The following is a 17,767-nucleotide window of genomic DNA, read 5'->3' on the forward strand; positions in this document are numbered from 1 at the left end:
AAAATGCGGCCGAACTGCACATGCGCACTGATGATCGGGCACGCATGCGCAGTGCAGCCGACTTTTAAAAAATCTGTTCCTGCCCATTTTGAAGGCCGCTCGCAGCCAGCATTATTAAAAGCCAGCTGCTGCGGCTGTTGCGCATGGATTTGCGCGATCGGGAGCGCCGCGACAGATGGTTCCGCGACCCTCCCGACACCCACCACGACTCACCCGCATGTCGCGCCCCTGAGTTTGACAATGCCTGGTCTATCTTATAGGATGCCCCGTGGCATTCCACACAGAAGGCCAAGACCAAATGTAGGTTAAGTGTCAGAGACTAATTGGACCAGTGTGCACAGACATAATCCAGTCCTCATTCAAACACTTACATTTTGTCATCGTATTTTATTTGGATTATAAATTCCTTGCTCACATGATTAATGGAAACTACCAGTGGAAACTTCTCGTGCTGTAGTTACAGTATTCGTTCTGTGGTGGCACTGGAGTGACTGTGCTGCTGTGAAGATTTGGAGCGGGATTTTCTGGTCCTTCCTGCCAGCGGGATCTTCCAGTCACATGGATGTCACCCCCATGTTGGATTCCCCCATGCGGGACGGGTGAGCCACGCAGGCACCGGCAGGACTGGCAGATCCTGATGGCGGCCAATGACGCGCTGCTTCCGCCGCTGAAAAACCCCGCCAAAATTTCAGCATTGCAAGTTTACATCCGCCGTTTCGATTACAAATGGAAGAGTAGACATTCGTAAAATAAAATGGCCGACAGGCAACGTGCACAATGTAAAATGTTTAACATTTATAGGGAGCGATGCTCCAGTTAAAAACATCAATACTGATGTGTGGCACAATGTAAATGTGCAGCAGTACGCGGTTCCAGACGATAGTTTGATTTGAATTTCTTTCAGTGATTCCTCGACATTCCCATTTTCTGCAGCAACTACCTGAAGGGACAAAAGGAGGGTTAAAAAACAGTTTAACCATCCTTCTCATGCACAAACTTTGTGGAGTGGATTCTCCGTCGGCGGGATCCTTTGTTTCCCCGCAGCGCACTCACGCCCGCAGATTTCCCGACAGCGTAGGGGTGCCCACAATGGGAAACACCATTAGCTGGCTTAAGAATCCCGCTGCCGACGGGGGTGCGCCGCACCAGAAAATTGGTGCGACGGGACAGAGAATCCCACCCCGTGTCTTTGTGATGTGCTGAAGTGTGTACCATGGAATTTGGCGTCATCCATAAACTTAGATTTGTCCTCATTAAGTTAACCTGAAATTATTATTTTTGTCTAAAGTACTTCCAATGATGTTAATTTTTTTTAATCTTGTATAGTTAGCTGTGATTTTCTGGGATGAGCATTACCTTATGACAGCTGAAGATAATTTAATAACCATTGGAAAAATGGAATGCAGTACTTTATTTGCCCTCTTTCAGGCCTTGCCAACTTGAATTGATACTCTGGTGATTGATTGATCTCCAGATTGATTGATTTATTTATTTATTTACTCCTTTTAGACCCCATCTAGTTTCTTGCCTTCCATGGAATAGCTCACCTCCATATTCCTTCTACTGAAACAAAGCAGTTCATATTTTGATGTATCAAATTACAGTCGATGTCGGCCATAGATTTGTGTTCAGAAGTCCACAGAGCAACATGAGTGCAATGTCATGAACTTTGGAGAATTTTACTAACTGAAAATAATGCAGTACCTTCACTGTGCTGCCTAGTTATCTACGAGAAAGGTGATTAAACTATAGTGTCCGAGTGAGCACTGCATTAGTGACCTGTATAATACATTTGTGATCTGCAGCTGGATTGTTGATGTTCCTTTAGCAATGAGTTAGATGCTTAAACAGTCAGAGTTTGTGTGGTGAACTTGGAAGAATTGTCCGTGTTGGAGCTTGGTTGAAAATAAGATTCAAGGATATTACTAAATCTGGGAATACAACCATAGTGAAACAAAGTTTGTATAGGTAACTCTTCTCTCACATTCCATGGCAGATGTGCCTCTACTTGTGAATGTGGTTTGCATGGGCAAGGGTGGGTGCAGCTAGTCTGCCTCCAGTGCAACCTGATCTAGCTTGAATCCTTTCTTTCATCTTGTTTTCATCTGAACAATGCACAGAATTAGAGGAATTCCCTTTGGAAGATCATGTCAAAATTATAATCGCAGGAACTTAAAACCTTACAGTCGAAAATCTTGGGAAAATATTTCAGAAAAATAATGGCAGAAAATAACTTCACAATGTAACACCTCGGAGTGACATTTCAGTACTATTGCTTGTTCCAATGTTTTTTCTAATAAGGAACTGCAAGGGCGATAAATCACACTCAACGCTGTGAAACATTCCAAGTGGTTTACACATGATATTTTGAAAGGAAGGTTAAGGGAGTTGACTGAGGGTGTGGTTGAGAAGGCAGAGTTTTGAAAAGGCTCTTAGAAGTAAGGAGAAGTTTTAAAAATAGAATCCTGGAGTTCCTAGGATTTGATGACTAAAGGCTCTGACATGAATGGTGGAATGATAGGAGTAGTCTATAGGCCACCAAATAGTAACATTATGGTGGGGCAGGCAATAAACAAAGAAATAACTGATGCATGTAGAAATGGTACAGCAGTTACCATGGGGGATTTTAATTTACATGTCGATTGGTTTAACCAGGTCGGTCAAGGCAGCCTTGAGGAGGAGTTTATAGAATGTATCCGCGATAGTTTCCTAGAACAGTATGTAATGGAACCTACGAGGGGACAAGTGGTCCTAGATCTGGTCCTGTGTAATGAGACAGGATTGATTCAGGATCTCATAGTTAGGGATCCTCTCGGAAGGAGCGATCACAATATGGTGGAATTTAAAATACAAATGGAGGGTGAGAAGGTAAAATCAAGCACTAGTGTTTTGTGCTTAAACAAAGGAGATTACAATGGGATGAGAGAAGTACTAGCTAAGGTAGACTGGGAGCAAAGATTTCATGGTGAAACAGTTGAGGACCAGTGGAGAACCTTCCAAGTGATTTTTCACAGTGCTCAGCAAAGGTTTACATAGAACATACATACAGTGCAGAAGGAGGCCATTCGGCCCATCGAGTCTGCACCGACCCACATTAATCCCTCACTTCCACCTTATCCCCGCAACCCAATAACCCCTCCCAACCCTTATGGACACTACGGGTAATTTAGCATGGCCAATCCACCTAACCTGCACGTCTTTGGACTGTGGGAGGAAACCGGAGCACCCGGAGGAAACCCACGCACACACGGGGAGAACGTGCAAACTCCGCACAGACAGTGACCCAGCGGGGAATCGAACCTGGGACCCTGGCGCTGTGAAGCCACAGTGCTAATCACTTGTGCTACCGTGCTGCCCACAAACGTTTAGACCAACAAAAAGGAAGGATGGTAAAAAGAGGGAAAATCGACCGTGGATATCTAAGGAAATAAGGGAGAGTATCGAATTGAAGGAAAAAACATACAAAGTAGCAAAGATCAATGGGAGACTAGAGGACTGGGAAATCTTTAGGGGGCAACAGAAAGCTACTAAAAAAGCTATAAAGAAGAGTAAGATAGATTATGAGAGTAAACTTGCTCAGAATATAAAAACAGATAGTAAAAGTTTCTACAAATATATAAAACAAAAAAGAGTGGCTAAGGTAAATATTGGTCCTTTAGAGGATGAGAAGGGAGATTTAATAATGGGAGATGAGGAAATGGCTGAGGAACTGAACAGGTTTTTTGGGTCGGTCTTCACAGTGGAAGACACAAATAACATGCCAGTGACTGATGGAAATTAGGCTATGATAGGTGAGGACCTTGAGAGGATTGTTATCACCAATGAGGTACTGATGGGCAAGCTAATGGGGCTAAAGGTAGACCAGTCTCCTGGACCTGATGGAATGCATCCCAGAGTGCTAAAAGAGATGGCTAGGGAAATTGCAAATGCACGAGGGATAATTTACCAAAATTCACTAGACTCTGGGGTGGTCCCGGCGGATTGGAAATTAGCAAACATGACACCACTGTTTAAAAAAGGAGGTAGGCAGAAAGCGGGTAATTATAGGTCAGTGAGCTTAACTTCGGTAGTAGGGAAGATGCTGGAATCTATCATCAAGGAAGAAATAGCGAGGCATCTGGATGGAAATTGTCCCATTGGGCAGACGCAGCATGGGTTCATAAAGGGCAGGTCGTGCCTAACTAATTTAGTGGAATTTTTTGAGGACATTAACAGTGCGGTAGATAACGGGGAGCCAATGGATGTGGTATATCTGGATTTCCAGAAAGCCTTTGACAAGGTGCCACACAAAAGGTTGCTGCATAAGATAAAGATGCATGGCATTAAGGGGAAAGTAGTAGCATGGATAGAGGATTGGTTAATTAATAGAAAGCAAAGAGTGGGGATTAATGGGTGTTTCTCTGGTTGACAATCAGTAGCTAGTGGTGTCCCTCAGGGATCAGTGTTGGGCCCACAACTGTTCACAATTTACATAGATGATTTGGAGTTGGGGACCAAGGGCAATGTGTCCCAAGTTTGCAGACGACACTAAGATAAGTGGTAAAGCAAAACGTGCAGAGGATACTGGAAGTCTGCAGAGGGATTTGGATAGGCTAAGTGAATGGGCTAGGGTCTGGCAGATGGAATACAATGTTGACAAATGTGAGGTTATCCATTTTGGTAGGAATAACAGCAAAAGGGATTATTATTTAAATGATAAAATATTAAAACATGCTGCTGTGCAGAGAGACCTGGGTGTGCTAGTGCATGAGTCGCAAAAAGTTGGTTTACAGGTGCAACAGGTGATTAAGAAGGCAAATGGAGTTTTGTCCTTCATTGCTAGAGGGATGGAGTTTAAGACTAGGGAGGTTATGCTGCAATTTTATAAGGTGTTAGTGAGGCCACACCTGGAGTATTGTGTCCCGTTCTGATCTCCTTAATTGAGAAAGGATGTACTGGCACTGGAGGGTGTGCAGAGGAGATTCACTAGGTTAATCCCAGAGCTGAAGGGGTTGGATTACGAGGAGAGGTTGAGTCGACTGGAACTGTACTCGTTGGAACTTAGAAGGATGAGGGGGGATCTTATAGAAACATATAAGATTATGAAGGGAATAGATAGGATAGTTGTGGGCAGGTTGTTTCCACTGGCGGGTGAAAGCAGACTCGGGGGCATAGCCTCAAAATAAGGGGAAGTAGATTTAGGGCAGAGTTTAGGAGGAACTTCTTCTCCCAAAGGGTTGTGAATCTATGGAATTCCTTGCCCAGTGAAGCAGTCGAGACTCCTTCATTAAATGTTTTTAAGATAAAGATAGATAGTTATTTGAAGAATAAAGGGATTAAGGGTTATGGTGTTCAGGCCGGAAGGTGGAGCTGAGTCCACAAAAGATCAGCCATGATCTCATTGAATGGTGGAGCAGGCTCGATGGCCTACTCCTGCTCCTAGTTCGTATGTTATGTTCTTATGAAGAGAGGGGAGGATGCACAATGTGCCAGAGGGAGAAAAGTGGAAGGTCTGCTCTGGGATGCACATTGAGAGCGGAGCAAGGCACTGGAGAGAGTTAATGCTAAAGATGGAAATGTAATAATTGTTTGAGATGGAATTGTTTCACATTAATATACTCAAATGAATAGCAACAAGCGTGATTTCATCATTACACTTTAAGGGATATATTTGTATGTTTACACTCCAAATTCCGCCTTATTCTGACACTAATAGGGGCCATTCCCCCCCCCCCCCCCCCCCCCCCCGCTTTACTGCAGCAAAACTAGGTGGTTCTATAAGAACATTTGGTTTAGATATTCCAATAAATGCATGTCAAGGAACCAGCCCAATCCTTAATCACTTGGCTAAATTGTCCACTCTGAAACTATTTGGGCTTTACTGCCCGTCTGAAGTGAACAATGCCAAAGTCCGATTCGCCAAACTATCCCAAGGTATTTGATTAATGTTGGGCCAATTTACCAATCTGAATGAATTGCTGAATCCTTTCTAGCCAAATCGTCAAAGTAGAATTCAGACAGCAAATAATACGCTAACAATTGTTGATTGACTAAAAGATCCTAACTGTTAGTATTTAAAAATTAATTATACAAATTATTAATATTATAAACAAGTGCACATATTAGTGTGATTAACTAATAGACAAAATTACATCACAAAAAGAACATTAGAGTTTGTAAAGGCAATTCAGTAGCATCACTGTAGTCCTACATTAACTGTATTCCAATTCATCAAATTATAACTGAGATCATGTCAGACACGGAGTTGAATTGGTGATGCTAAATTAGTATTAATCTCCTTAGATAGCTATCATGTTAACTGCATTGGATAGTCAGTATATTGGATAGGTAAAAATATATATGCTGGTGGTTAACAATGTTTCCAGAGCTTGTACAACCTTATCCTTACATATTGATCTTCTTTGCCATCTGGGAAGGTGGCATTAGCTTCTGGAACAATGACTTAATGAGCCCCTTCATTCGTTCCATATCTTTTCTACTTGGTTTGTTGGCAGCAACTGATTCTACTTTGTGTACTAGTAACTTTGTCTGAGCTGGTTGGTTTAACTCTTACCTTCCTTGATTGGCGACAAATTGCATAGCGGAATGCCATGATTATCTTTGCCTCGAACAATCAGTACAACTGTGTCATCTGACTTATGTAACCTCTTACTGCCTGTCCTCAATTTATGCTTTGCACTTGGGTCCTCTTACATCTGATTGATTGATTAGTTGATTGATTTATTGTCACATGTACTGAAGTACAGTGAAAAGAATTTTTCAGTGGCCAAGGGAACGTACACGGTACGTACATAGTAAACAAAACGAAGAATCGACAGAGTACATTGATAAATAGTACATCGACAAACAGTGATTGGTTACAGTGTGGAACAAGGGTCAAACAAAGCAAATACACAAGCAAGAGCAGCATAGGGTACCGTAAATAGTGTTCTTACAGGGAACAGATCAATCCGAGGGAGAGTCGTTGAGGAGTCCAGTAGCTGTGGGGAAGAAGCTGTTCCTATCGCTGGATGTGCGTGTCTTCAGACTTCTGTATCTTCTGCCTGATGGAAAGGTCTGGGAGAGGGCAAAGCCTTGGTGGGAGGAGTCTCTGACAATGCTGTCTGCCTTCCTGAGGCAGCGGGAGGTGTAGACAGAATCAATGGGAGGGTGGCAAGCTTGTGTGATATGTTGTGCTGAGTTCTCCACACTGCAATTTCTTGCAATGTGCTGGGTGAAGATTAAAGAGAAGATGATCAAAATAGTCTTCTTCTAACTCAACAAAAAGAATGTAAGAGGACTGAAGACTCTGAGAAAATCTGTTGATGGGTGTGCCAAGCGTCCCTTTCTATATCTTAGATTGACCAATCTGAATGATGCATGTAAAGGGTGTACACTTGGTGCCAAACACTTGTAACGGTCAAGTACGATTCCTGGAAGATCCCAAATTATTGGCATGGATAGCCATGCCAGTCCATACCTCTACTCTCCTAATATCTCAATCTTTAACCAAGGTTCTTGCACAGAACTAGATAAATCATGACTCATTGATGTTCTGCTAATGAACTACACTTGAGCGCAGTACTAAATACTGACCTCTGTATCACCAGTAAGGAATGTCTGGTGTACATAAAGCTTCCTTCTTTTAGGTGGCACCAATTTTTGCCATTTTCCAGCATTCAGTTTAATTAATGAATCCAGTTTGTTTGGCCACTTTAAGCAGAAACTCCTTTTTGAGATGACATTTCAGGCAATCTAAGGACAACTTCCCAACAGCGTGCCTTAGATGACTGAATTGACTTTGGTTTGTGCAGACAGCTAATTAGTAATGGTTAGACAAGTGCTGGATGTAATTATTACCTTGAAATCAGCATTCGCTCCATAACAGGAAGATAAGTTGGGCACTGTTGGAAGCTGGAAAGAGCTGTAGCAGTACAGTCTGATTGAAGTTTAGGACTGGTAGCTGTTCATAGAATTTACAGTGCAGAAAGAGGCCATTCGGCCCATCGAGTCTGCACCGGCGCTTGGAAAGAGCACCCTACCCAAGCCCACACCGCCACCCTATCCCCATAACCCAGTAACCCCACCTAACACTAAGGGCAATTTGGACACTAAGGGCAATTTAGCATGGCCAATCCACCTAACCTGCACATCTTTGGACTGTGGGAGGAAACCGGAGCACCTGGAGGAAACCCACGCACACACGGGGAGAACATGCAGACTCCGCACAGACAGTGACCCAAGCCGGGAATCGAACCTGGGACCTGCTGTGAAGCATTTGTGCTATCCACAATGCTGCCCTGTTGTCAGAATTAAAAGTCAATGATGACCTCCAATCCCCATAATGGAGTGCTGCAATGCTGAATCAGAAGAATATACAGGGAAGATTTGTCTATAAAACCTTTCAATCTGAGTGGGTCGCTTTACAGGTAGTCACCCAGTGGAATCAAGCATTGAATGACGCGAGAGGCACTACAGCATCACTCTCTGATCAATGAAGGCCACTGTCCATCACCCAAACTCTGGTCAGCCCCAGGAACTGAGCAAGGTCTTTACTCATTTGCTCATTCTACTGACCCAAATAGTGGCATTAGGCCGAAGAAAATAGATCCAAATAATTGGAAAGACTGTAGCTGCTGTTTTCAGCCCCCCACTTCAAATGTCATTTCCTAGCTACCAATTCCATCTGGCTGGCAATAGTCTGAGATTAACTTTGGTGTCGCATTTGATCCAGAGCTGAGCTTCCGGTCACATGTTCGTGCCATCACTAGAATATAGAACATACAATGCAGAAGGAGGCCATTCGGCCCATCGAGTCTGCACCGACCCACTTAAGTCCTCACTTCCACCCTATCCCCGTAACCCAATAACCCCTCCTAACCTTTTTGGACACTAAGGGCAATTTAGCATGGCTAATCCACATAATCTACACGTTTTTGGACTGTGGGAGGAAACCGGAGCATCCGGAGGAAACCCACGCAGACACGGGGAGAACGTGCAGACTCTGCACAGACAGTGACCCAGCGGGGAATCAAACCTGGGACCCTGGCGCTGTGAAGCCACAGTGCTAGTCACTTGTGCTGCTCATTATAGGAACCACTTTTTCCATCTCCATAACATTGTTCAACTTTGCCCCTGTCTCAACTCACCTGCTGCTGAAACCCTCATTCATGCCTTTGTTACCACTAGATTTGACTATTCCTCTGCATCCTATCTGGTCTCCCAGAGTCTACCCTCTGTAAGCTTGAGGCCATCCAAAACTTTGCTGCCCCTGTCTTAACTCACAGCAAGTTCTGTCCCCTTATCAGCCTGTGCTTGCTGACTTACATTGGCTCCCAGTCAAGCACCATCTTAAAATTCTCAACCTTCTTTTCAAATCTCTCCACACTTCACTCTATCTCTATAATCTCCACCAGCCCCACAATCCTCCAAGATATCTGTGCTCTAATTCTGGTGAATTGGGTATTCCCAGCTGTTGTTGCTCCACTGGTAGCCATGCCTTCTGTTGCTGAGGCCGCAAACTCTCGAAATCCCTCCTTGACCTCTCTACCTCACTTTCGTCCTTTACTCTCCCTTTTTGACCAAGCTTTGGGTCAACTGACTGAATATCTCCCTATGTGCCTTTGTGTCATATTTTGTTTCCTGTAAAGTGTTTTGAGATGTTTCCTTATGTTCAAGGTGCTATGTAAAGACATGGGCGGGACACTCCGGCGGCGTGATTCTCCGTTTTGCCGGCATCCGGGGCTTTCCTGACGGCGTGGGGCTGCCCCACAATGGGAAACCCCATTGGCCGGCCGGCGTAACGGAGAATCCCGCCGGCGGGTCGGGGCAGAAATGTGGCTTGGCGGGACGGAGAATCCAGCCCCTGTTGTTAAATTAGATAAGAGAGTATGGGCTATCACATTTTAGTCTGTATTTTTCAGCCGTTCACTGTTTTAAGGGGTCAACCCTCTCTAGAGGACAATGACACTGAATTTATCTTCAAGTGAGTTCTTCTCAATAGCCAGGAAATCAAAAATGTTAATCAATATTTTAACATTTAGCTGGATTGGTGGCACAGTGGTTAGCACTGCCACCTCACAGAGTCAGGGAACTGTGTTCAATTCCGGCCTTGGGTGACTGTGTGGAGCTTGCACTTTCTCCCATGTCTACGTGGGTTTCCTCTGGCTGTTCCGGTTTGTTCTCATGGTCCATAGATGTGCAAGTTAGGTGGACTGGGCATGATAAATTGCCCCTTAGTGTCCAAAGGTGTATAGGTTAGGTGGGGTTCTGAGGATAGGGCGCGGGAGTGAGCCTAGGCAGGGTGCTCTTTCAGTGGGTCAGTGCAGACTCGATGGGCCAAATGGCCTCCTTCTGTACTGTAGGGATTCTATGATTCTATGGTGTGATCGTTAATTTCAGTAATACTCTCTCTATGGGGGTCTATGGTGGAATAACTGAATTCATTGAATACTCACCTGGATCTTTTGAGTTCTTATGGCCAAATGTCTCCACAACCATTCTAATAGATAAATAAATCCTGAAAACATCTCCACTCAGTGCCACATCAGGAAAACCCACAGTTACCCAAAGGTAGGTCAATATTCTGTCAGATAATTAGGATCCATGGTCACTTTTTTTTACAAAAGACTGGGGGTGGGGGTGCAAACTCCATTGATCAGACATTGTGGCTGAATTTTCCCGCAAATCGGCAAAGGCCAATAGCCGGCAGGAAAAGCGGTGTTGAAGCCATTGACATCAATGGTGTCTTTCTCTTCTCTGTCGGGCAGGACCTAGAATAAAAAACTTAAATGGGTGTGTCCCACGACCTAATACTGACCTCTGATATAGCCACGTCGCCAGCCACTTAGCCCCTTGGGGATCGGGGAGCCATTGCTAAAGGCCGTACCAGTGCCAAGGATTTCACCTGGAACCCCCACCTGACCCCCACCAACACTGCTGCTTGGCATTGCCTGGAGGAGTGCCCAGAATGACCCTCTCCATCCCTCCCGAGGTATTTACCTGAGCACCCAAGGGAGGGCTTCGCTCCAGGAGCACATCCTGTTGACATGGATTGATTTTCTGATCGGATTTGTGGGGGGCTGGGAAGCGGGGGGGGAGGGCTGACGAGTGGGGATGGCTCAAGCGAATGGGCCTGATGGTGAGACGCTCATGCATTTAAATAATATTCTCAATGCTGAACATCGGGGAGGCCACCCCATCATGGAGAGGGGGGGGTGCAACAATTGCGTCACGTGGCTATGTCGACGTGAAATGTGAATCGGGACTTCTCGTGAGATTTTCCGCTCCTGTCGCCGAGCCCTTCCAATGCGAAAGTTCTGGCCTGTGTTTACTTGTGTGCATATGTATGTTTCATCCAAACAGGCCTGTCATGTTTCAGACAACACATTTAAAATATGTAAAGGGATGAATTTCCTGCTATTTCTACTGACTTTGATAGCACGTCCTTTTTTTGAGGGCAGGAACTAGAGACTTATAAGAGGCTACAATTTGCTTTCTAATTATTCACAGGATGTGTCTATTAAAGCCAATTCCCCACAGGGAGTATCCTTGGAATGGCCTAAAGGACAGGCACTGTTCACACAGCTCCAACTTACAGCAAGATAACACAAAAATGCTCGAGAACCCAAATTACCTCTGAGCAACATCATGGGAGATCAGCTCGTATAATTCACATTCGAGAATACTTTTGAAAATTAAAACGTAGGTCCAACTGGCATGAATGGATTTTCAAACCACTGAATTTTGCGTTTTGCATTAATAATATCTTCTTCCCAATGATTAAATATGTGGACGGTATTCCATGTTCTAATGCTCTGGTGCTTTTATTCAAATCGTGCATTGCAAAAGCTGTGGGAATATAATGGAAATGCCCATTAGCTTCATTCTGAAATAAATGATTGTTTTCAGTCTGGGCTAACCACAGAACATTTAATACAGATGGGAGTCAGGAGGGGAAAAAAAAGAAGACACATTTGGTTCTTTTAAACTTAACAAATCATGAAGCTGGCTTTGATTAAGAAAGGCATTGCAAAGCTGAGTGTTGCTCTGGAGTACCAAACATGTTTTGCTGGTTTGAACAAACACTTTTCAGAGCACAACATAGCCACAGTGTCCATGAGCTTTTATATCGGAGGGAGGGGTGGGGGGAGAGAGAGAGGAGAGGAGAGGGTGGGTGATGGTTGTGCATTTGTAAAAATAGTATCTTCATGATTTTGGAATTAATATTGGTAGCAGCAGCATTAGGTACTGTTGCTCACTGCTCCCCTGTTGTGGGATTTACATCCACCATTTTGGTATCCCTTGTCAAGGGATCATCCTTCAGGCATGAGCTTAGTCTGTGTTGACTTGCAATTTGATTGTGGGGAATGGGCCAACCCTCAACAATGTTCTGCACAAATAGTGTTCCAGTCACAATGACTTGTGATCAGGAGCAAGAAAAATTATTTTATTTTTTCCATCTCCCCCAACAGTTGGCATTGCAGCCAACTGTGTTCAATTTCCAGAGCTGAGATCATCTAACTCAACACAGACCAGAATTGCGGGTTTCTGATCTATATGTCTCTTGCGCAGCGACTTCATGAACTGTGTCATAAAGGGTCCTAGAATTTAATGCTAGCCTACATTCCCATTATTTAATTCCATTCACATAAGAATTAGCAACAGGAGGAGGTCTTTTGGCCCCTTAAGCCTGCTCTGCTATTCGATAAGATCTTGGCTGATTTGGTTGTGGGCTCAACTTTACTCTCCTGTCTGGCCTCCCATAACCCTTGACCCTCCTTGCTGATCAAAAATCTATCTTGGAGGGTGACACGGTGGCACAGTGGTTAGCACGGCTGCATCACAACACTAGGGACCCGGTTCAATTCCATCCTTCGGTCACTGGAGTTTGTACATTCTCCCCGTGTCTGCGTAGCTTTCCTCCGGGTGCTCCGGTTTCCTCCCACAGTCTGAAGATGTGCGCGTTAGGTGGATTGGCCATGATAGATTGCCCAATAGTGTCCAGGGATGTGCAGGTTAGGTTATGGAGTTACAGGGACAGGGCAGTGGACATGGGTAGAATGCTCATTCGAAGAGACAGTGCAGACTCAATGGGCCGAATGGCCTCCTTCTGCACTGTAGGGATTCTAAGATTCTATGATCTAACTCAGCCTTGAATATATTCCATGACCCAGCTGTCACTATTCCCTGGGGAAGACAATTCCACAGACAATCTCCAATTTCCATATAATCTGAATATGGAAGAGAAGGCAAGGATGAGGAAAGAACATTCACTCTATTAATGCTCAAATCTTTTTGAATACTAAGTCTACAATGACCGTGCCCAGTTATATTTTCATTGGCCCCAATGTTTTTCCCTCAGGTGCTGTGTTGGACAGACCACTCAAAACATGATCAACCTATGAGTATAAAAGAAAACATCTTTCTAGTATCTGTTTTAAATTTCCTTTTCAGTATTTAATAAGTAAAGTGGCATGTTCCTTCGTTTGTGCCGCATTTATGGTATTAATGGTTTTGTAAGAATCTAAGGGAAACCTGTTTTGATTAGCTCACAGTTATTTTGAAAAGCTTGATCTTTGTGAAGATTTAATTAGCAAGTTCTGATGACATCAGTGGACAGCCTTGGAAGAGTTAATGTGTCTGACTGTACTGGGAACTGAAAAAAAATATAAAGAGAGGAAGTTGTGACAGATGCCAATGAATTGCGTTTCCTGTCTATTTTTGTAAGACTTACTTGATTGTAAAAATGCCCAGGTAAAGTTTTTCTCTCGCTGTATTATTTAATGAACACTGAAACTGGAGTGTAGGATGATCCAGAATTGGGCAAGGGAATTCCTATCTCACCTTATCATCTTTCTCACACAATAGCAGAAATGAAAACGGTTTAGTGTTATGCTTGCTTCTACATCAAGAAGGTTCTGTCGACTGTCTTCAATGTCCAGCCAGGCATTGAAACAATATTAATGTTTATTGATGGTTGATATAAAAGAAAAAGAACAGGCAAGTAATAGATTTTGTTCATGCTCACTATTTTGGGTGTTACTTGTGCCCTGAGAGCTTTGAGATGGAATAGAGTCCATCATGCTGGATGCCATATTGGTGCAGGTGCGCATGCATACAGTGAACAATGGCTGAAAGCATGCTGGGAAGGCAGGTCATGACATCACTCAATGCAATGATGATTTGATGCCAAAGGTACCACATTAAAGCTCAGCGCTCCAACCAAGGTTATTCATAACCTTGCATAGCCGAACATGTGCTCAGCAGAATCAAGTACCCCCATTAGTGCTACTTAAAGGGACCATCTACCACTTACAGGTTAGTTACAGGTTGATTGCTTCTGACTGTTTCTGTGACTCTAAAATTGTTTGATGCTCTCTCGAGCCGATAGCTAATATTGTTACTGATTCTCTCGCTTCAGGGGTGGTTCCTTTCTACTTTCATCTCTCTCTTCAACAAAGTCAAGCCGCAACCCCACCATATGTGTAAACTATCACCCCCATCTCCAACCTCCCTTTCCTCTCATCGTCCTCGAACATGCTGCTGCCTCCCAAACCCATAACCATCTTTCCCGGAACCCAATGTTTGAATTCCTGCGATTATTTCTGCCCCTGTCACAGTACTGAAATGTCTCGTATTTAAGTCATAAATGACATCCCCTGTGATTCTGGTAATGGTAAACGTTCCCTCCCATTTCATTCTCGACCAGTCTGCCACTGTTAACACAGTTGACTGTACCATTCGCCTGCCAACCCCTCTTCACTATAGTCCAGCTGGCTAAGATTGCACTTGCCTGGTCCTGTTCTTATCCATCTAATTGGAACCAGAATGTCACTTGTAATATTTTCTATCCCGTGACTTCACCGTCACCCCTGTGACCCCACGGATCTATCCTTGGCCCCCATCTATTTCTCATCTACACGCTGCCCCTCGGCAACATCATCTGGAAGCTCAGTGTTCATTTTTATAAGTACACTAATGATACCCAGTTCTGCCCCATCATCACATCTCTTGCCTCCTCCACTCTTGCCATATTATCAGGCTGCTTATCTTTTTGTCAGGTAAGTGCTGGATGAACAGAAATTTACTTCAATTGAATATACAGAAAACTGAAACCATTGCTTTTGTTCTTCGCACCAAACCACGTTCCCTAACAATTGCCTCCATCCCTCTCAGTAGCTACTGTCTGAGCTTAAACAAGACAGCTCACAATCCTGGTGACATCGTTGAGTTTCCAAGTACATATTTGCACATCCCTGATACAACCTATTTCCATCTCCAAATCATTGCCCAGGTTTGCCTCTGTCTCGCATCTGCTGAAACCCTCACTTTCATGTCTATTTTAACTGTAGACTTGACTAATCTACTGTAGTCTACGCTTGTCTCCTACATTCCACCCAGATTAAATTTGCACCAAATCGCATTCCCCTATTACTCCAGTGCATGATGACTTACATTGGTTCCCAGTCAAGAAATGTCTTAATTTTAAGATTCTCATCCTTGTTTTCCAATCTATACCTTGCCCCTTCCTATTCTAATAATAATAATCTTTATTGTCATAAGTAGGCTGACATTAACGCTGCAATGAAGTTACGGTGAAAAGCCCCGAGTTGCCACATTCCAGCGCCTGTTCAGGTACACAGAGGGAGAAATCAGAATATCCAAATTACCTAACAGCTTGTCTTTTGGGATTTGTGGGAGGAAACCGGAGCACCTGGAGGAAACCCACGCAGACACGGGGAGTACGTGCAGGCTCCACACGGACAGTAACCCAAGCCGGGAATCGAACCTGGGACCCTGGAGCTGTGAAGCAACAATGCTACCCACTGTGATACCGTGCTGCCCACCATAAGGGGATCAGGGGTTATGAGGAAAAGGCAGGAGAATGGGGATAAGAAGCATATCAGCTATGATTGAAAGGCGGAGCAGATGCGATGAACCGAATGGCCTAATTGTGCTCCTATGTCTTATGGTTTTATCTTTGTTATCTCCTCCTTCTAAGCTAACTGTACTGATCTAATTCTGGTCTCTCGACCATTGGCGGTTGTGCTGTCAGATGCCATGCCCTAATCTCCGTAATGCCTTTCCTAAACCTCTTCACTTCCACACCTCACTCTCCTCATCATCTCACTCTCCTCACCACCTTCAATGATTTCAGCCCCTCCATTGCCTTTGGCTTCAGCAATGACCATTCGAATAACAGCCAGCGCCATCTCGTCCATGAAGGTTAGGACAGGCTGGTGTGCCTGAACTCCAGATAGTCTCTGTTGAATCTGGTTGTGCACCAGCTTGGTCTGAGAGTGGAACTATGTCAGTGATTGTGGTATAATGTGCCTGGTTGATGGAGCTGTCATGCTTGAATAGCTGGCACTGTGTTAATGCTGTAAGATGTGGGTGCAAGACTTTCAGCTTTGCTAAGTCCAATCTCCCTTCCTTAGTAACCACTGATATAAATAATTCATTAAATATTCTAGCCTCACCCTGTGCCAAGAATAGACGACCCTCTTTGTCCCTAAATGGACCCACTGTACCTCTTACTACCTGCTTATGATTTATTTGCTGACAGAAGATCTTTGGGTTTCCATTTTTGCTCAAATTATGCCTACTTCAAGGTATCCCACCTGCAGATATCTTGGGCGGGATTCACCGTTGCCCGATGCCGATATTGCAATCAGTGATCAGGTGGAGAATCAGTTCCGACGCCCAAATCGGGATGGGGCTAGTTTGACGTTGGTTTTCTAACCTTGTCCCCTCCGAAATGATGTCATTGCATCGCATGCCGTTGGAACGGAGTTAGCGCGCCACTTGAAGGCCTTCCCCCGATGGGCTGAGTTCCTGATTGACGGGTCCGTGTCCGAACATGCGCACGGCGATGACCTGCAGCGGTCGCGCCGTAAAACATGGCATCGGTCATGCGCGGACCCGGCCTGCCAAATACTGTGGCGGGTGCTGGACACAGTCCACCACAGTCGGCCGGGAGCCATGCTGCTGGCTGGGGTGGGGGCTTCCGCCAGAGCTGGGAGGACTGGTGGGGGGGTGGCCAGGGAGTGGCCAGGGGGCAGAATTTGGCAGGCCGGGTCCGCGCATGACCGATGCCATGTTTTACGGCGCGACCGCTGCAGGTCATCGCCGTGCGCATGTGCGGACACGGACCCGTCAATCTCCAGCCGTTTTTGTCGTGGGAGCCGGGGGCTTTGCCCGGCGCAGCTGCTCGTCCCTCACCGGTTGCAGGAACAGTGAGGGTTCAGCGCTGAGTTTGTCATTGTAAAACGCGACAGCTCCTATGCCAGTGTCGGCACTTAGCCTCCAAATCGTCCATCCAGCTCCTTGATTTTGAGTCACCTCGGAGTCGTGCCCATTTGCTTAATCACTTTGACTCGTTGAATTCGTTTTTTGTTAATACTCCAGTCTGTACACTTTCCCCTGTGGGCAGAATCTTTTATTCTAGGGTCCAAGCTTAGTCCCAAGCAATGAGGTGGGGGTCATTGCCACTTGGGGCTGGGATGGGGGTATGGGTTGCAGACTAGGGAGTGGACAGGCTGACGATGTACACTCTCGAGCTGTTCTGCTCATTATGCATTTGTGTGGAGCAAAGCAAATCTCATGGGGGGAGGCGTGGACAGGAAGTTACCATCCCTGACATTTCCTCATGGGCTCCAAGGTCTGGGTGCCGTCCAGGCCTCTATTCAGTCACTTCGGGTCAAGAACTTCAGTGTTATCATTTAACACTGAAGGAAAATGTCAGTGTCTTTGTGAACTGTGCAGGAATAGAGTGGCTTCGTTAACT

The 17,767-nt window shown here is 44.9% G+C and overlaps 1 long non-coding RNA gene across 1 annotated transcript in view; it reads right to left on the reverse strand.

The window, feature by feature from the left end:
- Positions 1–423: 423 nt before the first annotated feature.
- The window catches only part of LOC140398022 (uncharacterized), a 196,718-nt gene continuing 179,374 nt past the window's right edge, over positions 424–17,767 (reverse strand). The window contains exons 3-4 of the long non-coding RNA XR_011937386.1: positions 11,615–11,829; positions 424–940 (exon numbers count right to left, since the gene is read on the reverse strand). This is a non-coding gene — a long non-coding RNA (uncharacterized lncRNA). The remainder of the gene's footprint in view (positions 941–11,614; positions 11,830–17,767) is intronic.

Source organism: Scyliorhinus torazame, chromosome 21 (assembly GCF_047496885.1).
Source record: "Scyliorhinus torazame isolate Kashiwa2021f chromosome 21, sScyTor2.1, whole genome shotgun sequence".
In the NCBI taxonomy this organism is placed as follows: Eukaryota; Metazoa; Chordata; class Chondrichthyes; order Carcharhiniformes; family Scyliorhinidae; genus Scyliorhinus; species Scyliorhinus torazame.